Raw genomic sequence first — 20,246 nt, 5'->3', positions numbered from 1 at the left:
TGCACTGTGTCTCTTTGTTTCCCCTGTTTGTTACTAATTAATGTACGTGTGAATGGCCGGGCCCTTCGCACACATCCTTTCTGATGATAATGTGTGCTCCTAGCACCCTGCTCTCTCTCCGCATGTTTTCATTAATGCCTGATATTTTGTGAGTAGCTGAATAGCTGGCGGGCTCCCGGGAGTCCCTTGCAAGGGAGCAGCTGAAGTGCGGTGCACAAACATGGCTGCTCTGCAGACAAGCATTTACAATGCGATAGGTCTCGTATTTACGCGAGACCTATTGCATTGTAAATGGTTGTGTACCATCGAGGAAATGAAGAAGTCAGGGATTCTTTGTTAAGATTAAATAGACTTTATTGGAAGTCTATGTAAGTAAATTAAAGGACCCACAGCAGAGGCAGGATTGCTCAGTATGAAGACAGAAGTAGCATGAATCACGAGAGGATTCTAGAGTAGAAGGATAGGATAGAAAAGAATGGAAATAGAAGAAATGTGAAGAGTAGACTATTACACCTTCCTTTTTATAGGGAAAACAAAAACAAAATTAATACAATATTACATTTCAATTATACAATATAATAAAGTACAAATCAGAGAATGGAAATAAAATTAAGATAAATCAAAATCTTTTAAATGAGCAGGTAACTTACAAATTCTTTTTGAAGGTAAATTGGTTGAATCAATGACATTTTCAAAAGAAGTTTCCACATTATGGGTAACAACAGTTTTGTTATAAATTGCAAATAAAAGTTAAGATAAAACAAAATCCTTAAAATGAAGAGGTAATTTACAAATTCTTTTTGAAGGTAAAATTGAAGGTGAAACAGAAACCATATCAGAAACATCAACAACTGTTTCAGAAGATGAAATGAAGACCACATTTCTTTGTGAGGTAGGAGATGTAGCTGTAACAACATTACTACGCAAATTAGGTGATGCAACATTTGAGGGAGAACCAGAACCTTCAAACAAAATATAATCATCCAAATTATGTGTAATATCAGTTTTGTTATAGATTGCAGCTTGCTCATCAGAGATAGGAACAAGTCTGCTCTTGTTCCACCATTTCCCATCATGAAGTAAACAAGAACTGAGTCCAACCTTAGATATCTTGTAAGGAGAAGAGAAAGAAGATTCTCCTTTTTTGACAAGAAAGGGTTTCTTGATAAGAACATGCGAACCAGAATTAAATTCCGTTGATTGAACATGTTTGCGATTATCAAAATGACATTTTTGTTTGCTTTGAGATAAAGCTTGATTGTCGTAAAATAGCATCTTTGTTAGTAATGGTGACATCTCTTGAAGAGGAATTAGAAGAATGTCGCTCTAACCAAGAAGGAAGAAGTAAAGAGCGACATTTTCTGCCTCTTAACAACTCAAAAGGAGTGAAGTTAGTTGTAGAATGATGTGAGTTGTGATATGCATTGACTTTGTTTTTAAGAAAAAGATTCACATCTAATCCAGAGGATAGAGCAGTCTGAACACCTTCTTTACGAAAACGGTTTGCTCTTTCAACGAGTCCATTAGCAGCAGGACTGTATAAAGCTACTTGAACATGTTTAATATCCATGGATTTCAAGAAATCTTGCATGGCATTCGATACAAAATGAGTACCGTTGTCCGTAACAAGCTCTCTTGGAGGACCTTCAGAGGAAAAAACACATTTGAGGAATTGCAAAACAGAATTGGTCGAGGCTGATTCAACAAAAGAAAAATATATCCATTTGGAAAAATAATCAATCAAGACCAATAAAAATCTTGACGAGGTGGGTAACAGATTAAAAGGTCCAGCAAAATCCAAGGCAACTTTGATCCATGGACCTTCAGGTAAAGAAATTGGACGTAGTGGATTTTGTGTCGTCTTCCAATGTTTGTCAGAGACAACACATTGAGGACACAAATCAATAAAAGAAGAAACCTGAGCATTTAATGTAAGGCCACCAGTAATTTTCCCTAAGTTTCTTACAAGTAGCAGTGACCCCTAAATGTCCCGTATGTGCAATCATTATAAGTTTATTCCTAAGAGAAATTGGAGAAATAATACAGCCATTCCTAGTGCAGATACCATTTTCTAGAGATAATTCTGAAGAAATTTGTGCAAAAGATCTTAGATTATGTGAAACATTGCGAATAGGAGGCCATCCCTTAACAATAAAGTCAGAAATTTTCTTTAAATCATGATCTGTAGAACTGGCTTCAAGCCAATCTTTTTCAGATATGGCACCATTAGATGAAGAAGAAGCATCAATGGAAGCTACAACACAGTCAAATTCATCGATAACGTCATCAGTAGACGGTAATGGAAGCCGAGAGAGAGAATCCGCCCTGAAATTCTTACCGCCTTGAATATACTTAATGGTAAAATTGTATTCTTGTAATTTAGATAAAATACGTACTAGGCGAGCAGAAGCTTTGCCTAAACCATCTCCTTGCAAAAGATAAACAAGAGGCTTATGGTCTGTGTACAAGGTAAAGGAGTTACCCCAAAGATATGTTTTGAATTTTGGAGACAGCCCAGACACAGGCCAAATCTTCTCTTTCAATTGTCGAATATTTGGACTCTGCACTGGACAAAGATCTTGATGCAAAAACAATTGTGTGGTCTTTACCCAAATGTTGTTGTCCAAAAACTGCACCAAGACCAATTAAACTGGCATCAACAGTAACCGTGCAATGATGCCCATGAACAAATGGACTAAGCGCAGGAGCATTGACCACCAACTCTTTAATATTTTGAAAAGCAGCATTAGCATCTTTGGACCAAACAAAACTAGTACCTTTTTTGAGCAGAGTTCTCAAAGGTTGGACACAGGTGGAATACTCCGGTACAAAACGAGCATAGTACTCGCAGAGACCTAAGAAGGATCTAAGAGTATCTTTATCAGAAGGAGGCAGAGCTTTAAGAATAGCCTCAACATTACAGAATTTTGGTTTGATACCTTCTGGTGTGATTGTATGACCTAGATAATCAATTTGCTCAACTAAAAACTTGCATTTCTCAATTTGAATTGTAACCCCTCTTGAGCTTAAAATAGAAAAAAACTTTATGTCAAGTATGTAAATGTTCTTCCTTCGTCTCTGTGAAAACAAGAATGTCATCTTGATATGCTTGAACATTTCCGATATCTCTAAAAAGAACATCCATGACCTTTTGAAAAACTGAGGCCGCCGAAGCTAAGCCAAACGGCAACCTCAAAAATTTGTAAGCTCCAAAAGGAGTAACAAATGTGGTGAGATCTTGAGAATCATTACTAAGAGATATCTGGTGGTATGCAGAACGGAGATCAATGCTAGAAAAATATTTAGCATGACCAATGTTGGCAAGCATTTGTTGTATATGTGGGAGGGGATGACAGTCGATAATTATATTGCGATTGAGAGACCTGAGGTCCACACAAAGACGAAGATCCCCATTTTTCTTTTTTGCAAGAACAATGGGAGATACCCACTGAGAGGAATCAGTTGAAGTGATGACACCATCTACAACGAGTCTCTCCAATTGTTTTTTAAGATTATTCCTCACACTAATTGGAACAGGTCTGACCTTGTGAGTGACTGGTGTAGCATTAGATTTGAGTTTGATGGCATGTTCAAAACCTTTAATAGTACCAATTTTAGCATTAAAAACAGAAGAGAATTCTTTTTTAAGTAAATCAATAGGAGAAGAATCATTGTCAATAGTCAGAATAGGAAGGTCTCCTAGAACAATTTGATTTTTATGACCAGGTTTCAATTGAATACCTAATTTACCTAAGTCTCTCCAGCCAACCAAGTCTCTGCCTTTGAGTGCAATATAAACCTTGGTTTCAGTAGATCTACCAAGAATTTCAAGGGAGCCAATGAAGAAACCAAGAAGATCAATGTCCTTATCACCAAAAGCTTTGGGACAAATATCAGGAGCTTGCAAAGTTATGGAGTGACCCCAAATATTGAAGAAGGTGGTGTCAGCCAAAACAGTAATAGGGGCACCCGAATCAGCCATAAGCTGCAAGGATTTATTATTGATAAGGGCTTGACATAATGGTTTTTCACAATCTAATGGTTCATCAATAGACAATAACATGTTAGAAAACATGTTGTTGCACTCAGGAACAGAATGAGCAGAAACTGGGTTGAGAGAAGACTGTGAAGGAGACTGTAATTCAACACTATGTATTCTAAAATTTTGATTAGGATTGTTATAGAAACGACGAGATTTACAAAATTCCTGAAAATGGCCTGACCTTTTGCATTTACCACATTTTTTTACCTAAAGCCGGACATGAAGGAAAATTGGCAATGTGGTTTTTTGAACCACACCTAAAACAAAAATTACTTTTTAAATCCTTATTGACTTTAATGGCTGAAATGGAAAACTCAGCATTCTCAGAAATATATGAAATAGGTGAATGACCTTCATTTCCAGCTAAAGCTTGAGATGAAACAATTGACCGTTCAATGCTTTTTCCAATGTCAATAACCTTCGAAAGGGATTACGACAAGTCAACAGTCGTTCTTGCATTTTTTTTGAAAAACAATTAAAAACAAATTGATCTCTTATAGCAGTGTCAGTGTAACTCTCAAATTCACAGGTAGAAGCAAGAACACGAAGAGCGCCAGTATATTCTTCAACAGTTTCATCACTTCCTTGTTTTCTCTTGAAAAAGCTATGTCTTTCCAGCATGACATTTGGCTAATCGGAGAATTGGTTTTAAATTTTTCTTTAGATTCAATATATAAGTTCCATGTGCCATCACCAGAAGGTCTGGGATAAGGTGGTAAATTATTAAAGATTTTCTGTCCTGCAACACCCAAATGATTGTAGAGTAGAGCGTTTTTCCTTTCATGAGAATATTCCACTCCATCGATAGCAACAAGATAGTTCTCAAAAATATTGATCCATTGCTTCCAAACAATTTCAGGTTTACCTGGTTTTTGTAGGAATGGTGGAGGATGTAATGCACTTTCTGAAGAGGACATGGTGAAATAAAATAAAACTGTAGCTAAATATGATGTCATAGAACACAGTCAAGAAGTTGCAAGAAAATTGTGATAAAAATGAAGAATGTTGAGTAATAGGTAATGTCTTTAGCAGTGAAGATTATGATGTCATAAAAGAAAATATTTGGCACTCCAGGTAAATAGCTTTGTTAAAGACAGAGTTGAAAAATTCCACATTGGAGTCTTTAAACAATCCTGCACATGAGGTTCTAAATGAAAGAAACAAAGTTCTATGGAATGTAATCCTCAAAAAGGTTCTTTTCTTCTTTAACCCCTTACGCGCTCATGACGAGCTGAGCTCGTCATGAGTTGCGCCGCTCGCATGCTCATGACGAGCTCAACTCGTCATGTAACACGGCTTTTTTTAAAACGCCGCACACAGCGGGAAAACCGCTAGCGGCGATGCGGTTAATTTATTCCAAAAGAACAGTGGCTGTCTGTGAAATCTGGAACTGGAATAAAGAACTTGCTAGAACACAAATGACATGTTCAGAAATGATGTAATTCAGTTGCTAAGAGATCGAAGCAACAAGACAATTCCACGAGCTGAAGCAACGTTTCAAAATGCACATTTAAAAGATGCCTTAAGGCATAGTATGCTCGCGCTGAAGTTACTGTTAAAAATGGTTCAAAACATAAATCCAAGAAGTGAATTAAAGTCTTAGCAGGTTCCCAGTTGAATAATTCTTATAGTTCGAAGAGCAATATCAATTAGTGCTGCAGAGACGTTTAAAATAACAAAGTAACAGACCTACTTTGAATCAAACTGTCAGCTGGCTGACTGTGCACTGTGGGTCCGAAGGGAAAATCCACTGAAACAAAGTATCCAGGCAGCTCGTAGGAAGCTCCGTGACAGGTTTAAGCAGTGTTTCAAAGAAAATGCTTTTCAAGTCCTGATTTCAGCAGAGCTTCTAACTTCAGCTGGGCAGCAATCCTCGAGGCATAAAAATATGAATGGGCAGAAAATAAATATTTCCTTGACCCCACTCCTGGTACCAAATATGTACCATCGAGGAAATGAAGAAGTCAGGGATTCTTTGTTAAGATTAAATAGACTTTATTGGAAGTCTATGTAAGTAAATTAAAGGACCCAGTGCAGAGGCAGGATTGCTCAGTATGAAGACAGAAGTAGAATGAATCACAAGAGGATTCTAGAGTAGAAGGATAGGATATAAAAGAATGGAAATAGAAGAAATGTGAAGAGTAGAATATTACAGGTTGGCATCACGGACAACCGGAGGGAGGGCGTGGGTGAGAAGTCACGAACAACGGGTGGGGGAGGGGATTTAAAAAGGCACCAAAGCATGTCGTGCCTGAGGAGAACTTCCTTAAAGAAAATAGTGCTCACAATCTAAAATATCATGTGCCCTGTAACAAACGAAGTAAAGCGGCCAGTCGCCATGGGAGGTGACCAATGAAGAGGAGGCGGTACTAAGGAAGGACTAACAAGCGGATTGACGAATCAGAAGCCAGCATTTATGACAGGCAATGACACAAGCCAATGGCAGACATGGGTGGAGCTTCTATTTGCTACTCGTTAGGTGAGCGTATACAAGAAGTTTCGCAGACCTGCGCTGCCTCGCGCTCGACCTAAAAAACTAAAACGTCCACAAGCTAAATTGCTCTGGGACCCCTCTCCTCAGTAGCGTGACACAAAATGGCTGTGCCCCTCAGCAGAATCCTTCTATATCTTACAGATATTCATTGGTCTTCTGCTGAATTGGGGCATAGCCCTGGAAGTAGGGGTGCTGCAGCCAGTGGTCGAAGTGGGCGGGATCAGCAGGGCACAGCGTGCCCCTACTTCTCTAATGTCATAGATTCCATTCCCCTACTTTCTCATGTTAAACATTCCTCCCGGATGGCAGAAATCGCCAAGGCCGATAGTTAAGGCTTGGCTGTTGGGGACGGGCAGAGAAGGAAAAGGACTCTGTCTTTTCCTTCGTGCCCAGAGAAGACCAGGACAGTGTCCAGTTCTCCTGCAACTGGCAGCTGCCCCCCTCTTTTTGTTCCCCTTCTTCCCTTTCTTTTTGTCTTGCTACTCCTCATTTAGTGAAAACCAAGACTTCAAGAAACAAGTATTACCTTCTCTTTCTTCCCTTCGTTTATTTGCTCCCCTGTGTAACGGATCCAAAAAAGAAAAACACTTTTGCTGGAAACGTCGTCTTTTTCTGACATTTTTCAATTTCCCCTCGGGGTGGAGAGAAATAAAACATTCCAAATATGAAAAATAACTAATTAACTATAGCAAGACTGCGTGGTTGCAAGGTGGTCAGCTTGATTTATTCACACCTAAACACATTAGCGCCACTTTACAGTGTTTGCCAGTGAAGCACTACTTTTGTTTTCTCGTCTCTCTTTGAACAACATTGTTTTCCCTGGGTGGGAAAGTGCACCTTTCCTGGAGGTACTGAAATACCTGCTAGATGGGTGAATTGGAAAACAAAATGTGTGCAGCGGCTGTGTGTTCACCAATGTGGTCTTTTTAAACCATACTACTTACGTGTTTGCAAGGACGTAAGCAATGGGCTTTGAAATGGGTCCCTTATGGGCCCTGTAGTCATGGCCTTAACTTTTCAGGCAAAAGCACTCACTAATTTCTGAATAATGAGTGTAAAAGGAAAAAGGTAACAATGTTATTCCTGCTTACATTTCACATGCTTTACTTAATCTTGCATTCCCTATGAGTGTTTGCTTTTTCTAGGATGTTGTTCATTTTGTTTTTAGGCGGCATATTGCTATTGTCTAGTGCGTAATTTGAATTGAGTCACATCCAGGTGTTTATAGCGGGTCCGTGCAGGGCAAGTTTCTCTCAGTGGGGCAGTATGGTGTTCAGTGGGGGAGAGGATGTGGCACTATGGTCAGAGCTCCTGAATTTGGAACTGGGGAACCAGGTTCAGCCTTCATGACCAGTCCACCAGACCACTCCCCTTGAGAGAGCACATTCCCATGCTAGACCTTAGAAGGCCCCATAAGATCTTTAAAGCCCTGGTGTCTTAGCACCAGCAGGTGGACCCTAGCAGTGGCAAGTGTGGGTTAACCTTGAAGGCCTGTCCACCACAATCCATAAAGTTCATCTCCAGTCTTGCGGGCAGGCCTATGAAGCAGCACACCATGGAGTGACAATGACTCTGTCACTGAGGTCACAGGACCCTTGAGCAGGGTGGTTCTAGGGCAGTGCGACCGCACCGGGCGCTGACTTCAGATGGGGCGTTGTGTTTTTAACTATATTATGGTTTTAAAAGCACTCGCTGCCTCCTTCCTGGCCTCCAACAATTTTCGGCAACAACAAAAATGTCATGATAACTCCAGTGATTAATGTTCTTAGTAGAGAGAGATGGCGTTTTGTGTAGTGGAAGTTTTGACTCATGGAAAGGAAGCGCAGAGGGTTAATGTGCTTGCTGCTAAGAACATGTACCATGCAGATCACAAAGTGCATATAATGTAAATAGGTCAATGGGTTACTGCTTTTGTCAGAGAGACCTTATTGTTACTTGCAGTTATTAAGTTAAAATCCTAACATAGACCAGTGAGCTATTAACTGTCATGTAAGAGCTGTATGCAAACTGCAAGGTATAAATGAGAGCGTTCTGTTTTTTTCCCCAGTCTTTGAGTATCCTAATGTTGCAAAAAAGGGTTCATTTGGGTAGAAATGAATTCTGATTATTAAAGAAAATCCCCAACCATGGTATTACATTTTAAATTCTGAGTATGTGTTTCTCCAGACCAAGCACTATTAAACTTTGCTACCTACTAGTATGGTTGTCATGTGATCTCCTACAACTTGTAGTCCTTTGTCTTATGTAACATTTTCTATACAGTGATTTACACACGTTTCATTGATTGTTTCTGTGTAATATGTGTTGTAAAGTGCTCTGACCCCCTACACTGGTATTAGTGATGCTGTAAATTTTCTTTAACTTTATTATTTTGACATTTTTACACAGATTTTTCCTTATTAGTACCAGTGGAACATACAACTGCAGCAGTGAGAAAGGTGACCAGTCAACCTTTGCAAAGGGCCCTCCACTCCATAGCAGCACAAGTCACATTTTTTAGTAACTTTTGATTCGTTTGAGCTATAAACAATTTATTGGTTTAAATCGTCCGATTATGCAGCAGATGTGGCAAATATGGCAGAGCCATAATTATGTGGAAAACATTTGCAAAGTAGGATATTTTGCCATTCATGTTTGAACTGTTTTTGTGGAAAAAGGGAGGAGAAGTGCTGATGACAGAAACTCCATGGCTGGGAGACAAATGACTTGCAATTCCACTTTTAAGAATATTTGGGACATTCTGTGATTGGAAACGTATCCCACTTTGTGAATGTATTTATTTTTTAATAACAAATTTTATTCGGTTATTCCAGTGAAATTTCGGCCATAGCCCTACAAGTACCTGTACGAAATTAGATAAATCAGGAATACCTGCATTTTTTAATTTGTGACTGTAGTTTAATGGCAATAACCCATATTAAACCTTAAACATGTGTATTTATTGGTTAAATTAAATAACCTAATAAGCTGAAACTGGTTAGTGAAATGGGAAACAAATAGAAAAAATGGTATATTTTGCTCTTTCTGCCACACCTTTGACTCCGCCCACTAACCCAATCCATGGGTTATTCCCGCCTTCTGATTCTCCGCCCACAGTTCCCCTACTTTTTTTCTCCCACTTTGACCACTGGCTTCAGCACCCCCAGAAATAATCATGCTGAAGTTCAGAAGGTGAATAAGCAGTAAAGATGCTTTTAACGTTTGTGTGTATTCTGTCACATTTGCTGCATGTTCAAAGACAAAGGCCGAATATCAGGCTATATCTTCTGACAAATTGTTGCTTAGTCAGAAACTGGAGTGTACTTTTATTTATCTGACTGAAAAGCGAGAGGGTTTTGTAAAAGTGATCGAGGTGACAATCCTGCTGGGGTACAGGAGATGAAGGGAAAGGCTGTAGGATGTGAGCTTTTTTCTAACAACTACATTTTAATTTGGGGAAATGAACTATACATATTTCAAAATTATATCAGCATTTAGGAAAGCGCAAATGAAGCACTTTTTGTAATTCTGAAGTGGGATGGAAACAGATTTTAATAGGAACAAAAGAAATCTAGACACTTTTCTTGGAGATTCATGAAAGCACAAAGGGTATGGGGTAATAAATGACTGCAACTATCCCCTAATCAGTTATGGGTTTGGGTGCCAAGGATCAGAGATGCAATACCCTTACATCCCCTATGGAACACTCCTTAAAAAACAATTAAGTACACATAATAATCCAGCACTCCAACAAATAGTATGAATTCTTATGACAAACACATTTTCAGAGAGAAATCAGCAGGTCGTGGTGTAACTTCTTTATTCAGTATTCTTTTCTTTAAAAATAACGACATGGAGTAGCCAACGCGGTTCGTCCTTACGGACTTCTTCAGGGCGAGATTATTCCTGTAATATCCTTTTTAACGATTCTACTTCTAATTTTCTTATTAACATGTAGAAAAAGTTCAAGATTTCAAAGGGATTCCATATAGATCCTTAATATGAATAATAAGGTAACTTTATTTCAATCTGCTCCTGTGAAAGACTTCAAAGTGTAGTGCGGATTTATCTATAATCGTCCAGATTTGTGTAACAACGCCATGTGGGCAAGGATCGTCTCAGCCGGAATCTGGACGATTATAGATAAATTTGTTACAATTTGTTTGTCATAAGAATTCATACTATTTGTTGGAGTGCTGGATTATTATGTGTACTTAACTTTTCTTGGAGATGGGAAAGTGATAAATATTCACAGAAACACGATTTCCACACACATTCGATTTTGCGCTGTATATGTTTACCAGTAAATCTGCATGTCTATTCAAATTCAGTGGCCATTTCAACTGAAAATGTGCTGTCTGTAAAAGACAGTGACTTATCTGCCAGTGATCCAAAACACCACCGGCTGCATACCACCCCCTTACCACTCTCCCCCTGAGGAAACATGGCACATTTCTTACAGTTTTTCTTTTTTGCATGATGGTTAGATCTTTCACAATCCCTATGACTTAAGCAATATAAAATAAATGGCAGCACCTCACTCTAAAAATTGTTCCATCAACACTGTATAGGGGCCCTGTGAAGGTTTGGGGTACCCGTCCACCACATTTACTCCAGTGGTCTGTGTTACCTCCTGCCTCTCCTGAAAGGCTACCCTGAAACAAGTGTCAAATAGATCTCCTACTCCTCACTCGTTGACCATGTACAAACCCACATGGTACTATTTCATCCACTTGTCAATTCAACTCTTTTGGGTAGCAAAGAGGATGAAACATGCCCAGCCGACCAGCATTTTCTCTCCTGGCAAATCAAAGATGACTTTACATTAGATTGTCACATGAAGTAATCCCAACAGTTTGTGCCATCACATAGTGATCAGGTCTCTGATGAAGAACCCATGGGCTTTATGGTGCTTGCCTTATGCCAAACTTGTGCTTCAAGGAGAATAGTACTAAAGATGAGACAAAACTCAAACTTCACTGAAAGCAAAAAAAACAACAACTAATTAACGAGTGCATTCATCAAAAATCGTGTTAGCTTTCCAAGCATATACAAATTCAAAAGCTTTTTTATTTATTTAAGTAAATCATAAAAATCTTTATTCTCTGGGTTGGGGTGCATTGGAAGGGATGCATGTTCGTCTGAGTACACTGGAATAACAATAAGTCCTGTTGATCATGATAGAGGTGCTTTTGAAGCATTCTTTCTGTGTCAGCACTGGAATGAAACCACTACATAGAAGAATGCTCAAAGTAAAAGAACTGGGGAAATCACACAAGGGTGTTAAAACTGCACTCACACACAGAAATCTGTGTCATGCTTCATCATTGGGCTGCTAATACACCTCCACGCAGATCAACGCTGTAGGTGGAGCAATAGGGAGGGGGAAGACAATACAACACAAAAGTGGCAAGTAATGTGGGGATCACAATTGAAAAATGAGTGCAGAAATAGTGATTTCAAACTGGCTCCAAGGAGTCCCTTTAATAGTTTTAATATTGGGTACCCTGTCCAGGATACAAAATGGTCACATCTGGACCAGTGGATGGTGGTTTGGCAAACCAGTTATGAGTTACCAACCCCTCCACTCCGTAAGAGATGTCGACATGTTTCAGCCAGCTAAGTACAATCGCCCGGCTTTCTTCAGGACTTCACTATTGAATGCCCCTTAAAAAAAGTTACTAACCCTACCTCCTAATGTTCAGGATCGAGGGAAAACAACCTTGTTGTGTAACTTACTCTGTGCACTTAAGGAAGAGCGCCTTGCTCTCCAAAGTGGAACCGAGTTTATAAAAAATCTAAACTTGAACTGGCGGGAGAGCGAGGGCAGCTCCCTATAGTCACACTTTAGTCATGGTGGGCTGCGTTCTCTCAATGCGTCGCTCCCTGCGCTGTATATTCTCTCGGTTAGGGTGCATTGGAAGGGCTGCATGTTCGTCTGAGTACACTGGAATAATAATAAGTCCTGTTGATCATGATAGAGGTGCACTTGAAGCATTCTTTCTGTGTTGGCACTGGAATAGCACAGGTTTGCTGTGCTGCAGATCAGGAGTGAGGTTAATTAGCAGGCTGTTAGTGGCCCAGTACTGTTGTTGCAGTGAAGGCCTCTTTGGAACCTGTGGGAGTGTTAGGGCTGACAGGTTGCTCAGTTCCTCCAGCTGTGTTGTTGGAGGGTGAAAGTTTGATCTTATGTCAGCATTCCCTTATTTAACTATTCTTCCCTTATCATATTTTTAGATTAACATAGATAGTTGGTTTTCCATAGATACAAGTTTATGTATCACTGAAGTGGAAGCTTCCTTGTTTGTATTCATTTATGTCTTGCTGTTGTGGCTTCCTTTATTATATTTAGCTCTTCAAGGTAATGTATGTGATTGGTTTTGTATCCATCTCTCCTACTCATCTAGGTCCGCGGTTCACAACCTTTTGACTTATGTAGACATCTCTGAATCATTACTGGCGATACAGTGGTAATTTCACAGTAATTTCTCTATACAAAACCTCATCTACCTCTATACCTCTATTTTACTGTTAAAAAGGTGTTGGGCCCTTAACACCATGTATTACCTTCAGGAGACTTTACATAAACATGCACAGTCAAAAGTGCAATTATATTATTTAAGCCAATAAAGAGAGTTGGTGGGTATTTTAAAGGGTTTTTTTTCTAGTCAAAAACTAAGGTTTTCTCTAACCCGTTATTCATTATTCAAATAGCAATTAGGTTACAGAATTTTGAAAACAGGAAAAATAGCATTAATTATACCTTCAGGAGACTTTACATAAACATGCACAGTCAAAAGTGCAATTATATTATTTAAGCCAATAAAGAGAGTTGGTGGGTATTTTAAAGGGTTTTTTTTCTAGTCAAAAATTAAGGTTTTCTCTAACCCGTTATTCATTATTCAAATAGCAATTAGGTTACAGAATTTTGAAAACAGGAAACATAGCATTAATACAGAACATATTATAGTCTGCATATAAGCATCACATGTAAAAAAGAAAATGTGGCACAAATGTTAGTCAAAACTCTTAAAGAGTTTCTAGGAAAAAAGAGTCTTGCAAGGTTAATCAATAATTAATAATTTGCAAAAATCTCCCATTAAGAGAAATAGATGCATAAGACAAACATCTTTTCAAAACTAATTAATTAGTCAAAGCATAAACTTAGAATTTTAGCATCTAAACCTATTCTAATCAGCTGCACTCTCTGCTCTGGTGATGCTCAATCTGTCTCTCTCCCGCTCCATCATCTGACAGAAAGGCTGCTCCTTGAAAATGCCCCTCCTTCCCAAGTATTCAGAGGAATGTAATGTGCCTTGCTAAAAATATGAAAAAACAACAATTGATGGACAGAATGCAGAACAATGTCATACATTCACCCCAGTACAGAGATCTGGGCCTAAAACCATCGTTTTTTTGCACTCCACCCACACCACCCTAGGTCAGACATGGCTATATGCAAATCGGCCTTGACCCTGTGCCTCATGGGAACAGTCCAGCCCGAACTGCCAAGCCTTGTCTTTCCTGGACCGGAATCAAGCATCCAAGGACCGGTTTCTGGCTATCAGCCTTCATCAGCCTGGATAGCTTGACTCCAGTGGTGTGGAGAGCATGGGACTCACGTCTGAGCATACCCATCCCACTCGGGGTGACAAATGAAAAAACAACAATTGATGAACAGAATGCAGAACAATGTCATACATTCACCCCAGTACAAAGATCTGGGCCTAAATCCATCGTTTTTTTGCACTCCACACCACCCTAGGTCAGACATGGCTATATGCAAATCAGCCTTGACCCTGTGCCTCATGGGAACAGTCCAGCCCGAACTGCCAAGCCATGTCTTTCCTGGACCGAAATCAAGCATCCAAGGATCGGTTTCTGGCTATCAGCCTTCATCAGCCTGGATAGCTTGACTCCAGTGGTGTGGAGAGCATGGGACTCACGTCTGAGCATACCCATCCCACTCGGGGTGACAAATGAAAAAAAAACAATTGCTAAAAATATGACATGCAAGGGCTTCTCTGAAAAAAAAAATATGAGCAAAGAAACCCCTTCTGTCTCTCCTCGGACGCAATCTCCTCCCAGGCTGCAGCAATATCTCTCGCGACGTTTCTCGTACCTAACCCATATGATGTCTGGTCTAATCTGTTCTCTCAAGAGCTCACACGCCCCCCTAAAGCCTAAGAGCCTAAAGCCAAAGAGCCAACCACGCCTCCAAAGAGGTCATTATACTCGAATTCTTGGAAGACTACACAAAATGTTGCATTTTCAGTAAAGCTTGTACCTTATTGGTTAGCCAAGATGGCAAGAGGGTCTCACTATTCTGATCTCATTGCAAATTCCGAACCATACCGGTTTTAACAAAAGAAGCATTAATGATTAATATATTTATATGTTTTAGCAACATTTACTAGGAAAAATGTTTCATTCTATTTTCCTCCTTCCTGTCACATCGCAGGCAGGAAGGATATTTTACCTAACACTAGTACATTGGCACAATAACAAGAATGGACAGTTCACAGTGGCCTTGACTCCTTCGTGTCTTGAGGCAAGCTGGTATAATCTGCGCATGCTCTCTTCTTTTTAATGCAATTCACAGCCTTGCTGGATTCACAGGCAACCATTTTATCTTAGGCCCAAAAACAAAACAAACACAAAAGAGTATTAACTTTATGTAAATAAACCCATTATGTTTATCCACCCCATACTAATACCCTTTATAAATGATTACATAGAAAAGCTATTAGTTTAAAGCAGCTTTTCTTATTGTTTGTGCACAACATGCAGAAAAAAATGAATACATACTCACAGCAACATGCTTTAATGTTTTAGATAGCTTTTCATGCAAAAAAAGCGTTTTGCCCCACGTGTAGTGTATGGTGCATTGTTAATTAACACACATTATAAAAAGCGGTGTTATAAACTGAACATGTTTATCCAAATATGCAACAAAGCCAATGTCTCTTAAGACAGGAATAGTGAATGTAGATTGCAAGAAAAAATCAGCTGGGAAGAGAGAACACATTCTATGGTTATCCTCAAAGCTAAAAAAAGCCACTTAAATCACAAGTTTTTCTCAACACTGCAAAAACACATGTTAATTCAGCACAATCATTTCAGACTGACTAGGCCTCATTTCATGCCTTCATGTGCCATGTGTTTTAACTTGCACCAAAATGCGCGTGTCAATTTAAATGCAGTCTGTCTGAAGCAGAAATATAAAGCAATGCCTGACTCCATATGAAATCTGCTCCATCACTGTAATCTGGAGACCCCCTCTAAGGGCCAGATTCTGATGCGGTTTGGAAAGCTTCCCAACCGAATGGCTTTGGGAATGGTTTCCAATCGGATCGGGAGAGTCCAACCGACCGAGTACGATGCATCCGCATGCTTCCAGATACAATTTGGTTGGACTCCCATTGACTTCAATGGGAGCCTTTGTTCCGACCCAATGCATAGGCTCCCATTGAAGAAAGGGGTGGCTGGGGAAAATCGGGCACCCTGTGGTTGGCACCCCCTGGTGCCTCCCACACTGCATGGCTGGTAAGGGAAGACCCATGGGTACGCCCACAGGCCCGATTGGGAAGGCTCCAGGTGCAGGGGGGTCCACTACGGGCACCCAAAGTTTGATTCCAGCTGCTGATTTGAGTCGGACAGCACAATTTGGAAAGGCTGTCCAAATCCAGCATTATTCTCGGTCGTTTGGAAATGCCGCCAGTAGAGACGTACAATTCTGCTCCCTACGGCTCGGTCATTCCAAATGCCGTTGGGTTTGGATTGGGATATTCCTAACGCCTAACTCGCATCATACTCAGTCAGTTGGAAACCTTTCCGAGTCGGTTGGGAAGACACATGCTCGATCCGATTTGGATGGAGCAAATGCCGTTAACAGGCCTTCCTAACCGCATCAGAATCAGGCTTTAAGTACTTATTGGACGCTGGGAACCCCGGTCTCAGCAATTTCTATTACCTAAACAATACACAAAAATACAAAAACAATTATACACCAAACACATGGTCAAATATTGAAATCATTTTCTTTAATACACAATCAAATATAGAACGTTTTCAAATGATAAATGTGGCTTCTTTAATTGTGTATACTTTATTTGAATTCATTAATTTTAATATTATTTAATTGGGAAAAACAGATGCGGACTCCTGCGTAGACCTTGCGGACACCCAAGAGTCCTCGGGCCACAGACTAAGAACCAAAGAGGCCACTCTTCATGTTCTATTCCTAAACCAGATTACTGTTTGGCAAATGTGTGTGTGTGTGTTTTTTTATAATTGTGACTGTAAAGTAAGCCCCTATTAAATCTGTGGTGTGTCTGCAGTTCATTTTCACAATTACTTTGTATTTACTTTCCCCTATTAACGTTCTTGCTAGCTCATCTATTTGTATAAACATTATTTTTCTTTACTTACCAGCAAAAAATGTAATAGCTTATAATGAAACATGTATTTTTTTTGTTTATAGTCTATATTCTGCTTTAGATTGAGTTGATTTTGCCTCAGTGGGAGAAATCTAACAATCTCTCCATGTCTGTGTGTTTTTAAGTCCAGCTGTAGATTCACTTTTATTCTTGTTTTCATATGCTCTGTGTTAGAAATGGCGATTTCTGGTTGGCTAAGGCTTGCGCCAAAGCCAGGCAACAACCACCACTCTAGTCAGGGCAAGGAAGTCACCGCCAAGATAACCCCTGCTCACCCCCTTGGTAGCTTGGCACGAGCAGTCAGGCTTATCCCGAAGGCGATGTGTAAAGCGGTTGCGCGCGCACCCAACAACAACACACAAGGCCCACCACAAAAGAAACTTCACACAAGATTATATATAAAAATAGCCTTTGTATTATACCAAACACATTAGATAATAAACACACAATTTACACTGTGCCACTGGCACGGGCGGAATTTACAGGGGATTATATACATGGGATAGGGCCACGTGGACCACTGTCAGGAATAAGCACTTGGTAGAACTAGCACCTTGTAGAAATAGCACTTTGTAGGAATAGCACTTAGAACATAGAATAATTGTAGCGCCAAATAGCAAATGTAGCCACAACCAGTAACCACTGGTAAAAGGTAAGTACACCCTACTCAATCCTAAACACCTTAGGCATATATCATGCAGGGAACCATGAACGCACTGGTATAACCTATACTATGAAAAACAACCTCCTAAGCATAAAAATACATGTAGAGGTATAGGCATAAAGGCATTACACATGAGGCAGAAATCACATTAGGCAGATAATCACAGAACTGACCCCAGGCCAACTGGCCTCTCAGGGGCTTACAGGCCCAATGTCCAGAATGTCTGGGCTGGCTGCGCAGGCAGCCAAAGAGGAATGCGCAAGAGTTCTGGGCCTAAACGTAGCAGCTGCCCACTAAGTGCTGGGAAGCTGGGAACTCGAGCCTGGCACCAGCGTGCCTCCTGACTCTCCTGTGGGGGTCTCAAATTAAGCAGTAGTGCCCAAAACAACGTGGGAGCCTTGTGGGCTCTGAAATAACTGTGCCCCACACTGGGGGAGCGGCCCGCTGCCAATCGGGTCGCTCTACCCTCTGAAATGCCCCCAAAGATGTTGGAGCCACGGGGCTCTAAAATAAAATGTGCCCTCCAATCAGCGTTGCAGCCCGCAGGCTCTAAGTACACAAATGCCCCTGTGTGCGTTGGAGTCCCGATCTGGGGACTCGTGAAATACTGACCCCCTGGAGCCTCGTGGGCTCGCAACAATGCCCCCAGGAGCCTCTCGTGGGCTCTGAAGACATGCCCCCTTCGTTGGAGTCCCGCTCGGGGGACTCGTGAGCCTTAAAACCAAATGTGCACCTGGACGTCGGAGCGGCCCGCTATCAAGTTGGGCCGCTCAAGGAACCAGCCAGAACAACCCCGAGGCCCCTCCTTACCGGTCTGCTCCCTGGAGGCGGCGGGGGACGCTGGCTATCTCTTCTGGCGGCCGGAGCTCTCGACTGCTTGCGGGAGCCTTGGCAGCTTCACGGGTGCAGCGGGCGGGGCTCTCCCTCACTGGAGCCCCGCTGGCGGCTGCACCTCTCCTTCGGCACCGGGACATCCTGGGAGGCGGGGTAGGCTCCTGTACTCCCTCTCACCGGCCACTTCCTCTCTCGTGACGACGGCCGGCCTGGAGGGCGCGTAGCTCCGCCCCCAGGCAGGGTCACTTCCGGGTCGCCACGGGCAGTGCGGCGGCGACCCTTCTCCGGGAATCGGCCTCAATGCAGGGTGGGCTCCTGCTTCCTTCTCGGGTCACCGGGGGGGATCCCCACGTCGGGGGGGTCCCCTCTAAGGTCACAACAGCGGGATAGGCTCCTGTTAAAGATTAAAAGTACGGCAGAAATGTGGCGTGGGGCAGCCACGAAAAAGCGGCACAACACGGTGTGGGCTCCCGCTCGGGGGAGACAACGGCTGATAAGCGGGGTAGGCTCCCGCGCCGTAAATCAGGCAGGCAGTGGGATCCCCACGCCGGGGAATCCCTCAGGGCAGGGATCACTGCTCCAGCAGCGCAAATGCGCTATTCTCAGAAGGGGGAGGCCGGTGCTTCCCAGGGGCTGGCAGGCAGGAATCCCAAAAGTCCAGGCAAAGCTCTTTTAGAAAGACAGGGGGGGGGGCAAAGGCTGGGCCTAGGGGCCAGCTCACAGGGCCCTCCAGGCAGGGAGGCAGTCCCCAGTGGCGGTCCTCCTGGCGCCCAGCAGCAGCAGGCCCCCCTCAAGTTAGGATCAGGAAGATCATTTTCCAATTGGTCACAGCCCCTTTTTATACACATAAATCCTTTGTCTTTGGGTTGCAGGGTGGGGAAAAACCAGTCGCAGCTGGTTTTGGAGCACTCTGGTGTGCTCAGCCCCCTCCCCATTCACTGGCCAGGCTAGGGATATCAGAAGCACCACAGGGGGCGGAGCCAGCATTGTGTAGGGAAAGCCTAGCCCTATTCAGGTCCCAGGTGCACTCCTTCCACCCATCTGGTTGTCAATCTCTCTATTCACCACCAGGGCAGACCATCTTGACTCCTGGAGCCAGGCACACCAGCCAGCTCCAGCCAATCACAAGCCAGACAGTCTTTTCACCTTTATTACACAGACATGCCAACTTCTAGAAGGGGCACTTCCACACTAGACACAATAACGCCGCACACATCATCGCGCAGCATTTAATCACACGAGTGCGCACATACCAAACTCGACCCTGCACTCCCCACGCATCAGGAACTACCATGGACACTCACATTCCCCATGCATTCCTATGGGAGGGCAGGCCAATCTCACCACACGCACGCACTTTACACTGGGACACAGTGGTAAAGTGCGCAGAAGCCAAGAATAATTAACACCAAGTCACATACCAAAGCAAAAAGTTTAGGGGTGAACCTGCCAGAAGGGCCAAGTCCAATACACTGGTACCCAGAGGTTTAGGTATTTTATTCATATGTCAGCTTGCTTTACACCTCAGCTTCAAAAGGGTGTCCATACGAATTCCCTGAAATACCAATACCTTACATTCATACTTTTCTTTTTATTTGAACAGCCCCCCCACCCCCCCTCCCCTGTGATGTTTAATCGGCACAGCAATTACAGGATTGTTAGTTGAGGTTTTTTGAGAAAAAGGAATGCTCATCCTTTCATCCCCAAAGCATATTTTCCCATACTGTTCATGACTTCATCCAAGGCAGTCAGTCCTGAGTCTTTAGAGATGACGAGCATAGGATAGAATCTGAA

General features: G+C 41.9%; 1 protein-coding gene across 1 annotated transcript in view; it reads left to right on the top strand.

The window, feature by feature from the left end:
• MTHFD1 (methylenetetrahydrofolate dehydrogenase, cyclohydrolase and formyltetrahydrofolate synthetase 1) overlaps positions 1-20,246 on the top strand; it is a 349,963-nt gene that overhangs the window by 164,080 nt on the left and 165,637 nt on the right. The window lies entirely within an intron of this gene.

This window comes from Lissotriton helveticus, chromosome 9 (genome assembly GCF_964261635.1).
Source record: "Lissotriton helveticus chromosome 9, aLisHel1.1, whole genome shotgun sequence".
In the NCBI taxonomy this organism is placed as follows: domain Eukaryota; kingdom Metazoa; phylum Chordata; class Amphibia; order Caudata; family Salamandridae; genus Lissotriton; species Lissotriton helveticus.
Note: the sequence above shows the minus strand (reverse complement) of the source record. Positions and strands in the feature narration are given on the sequence as shown.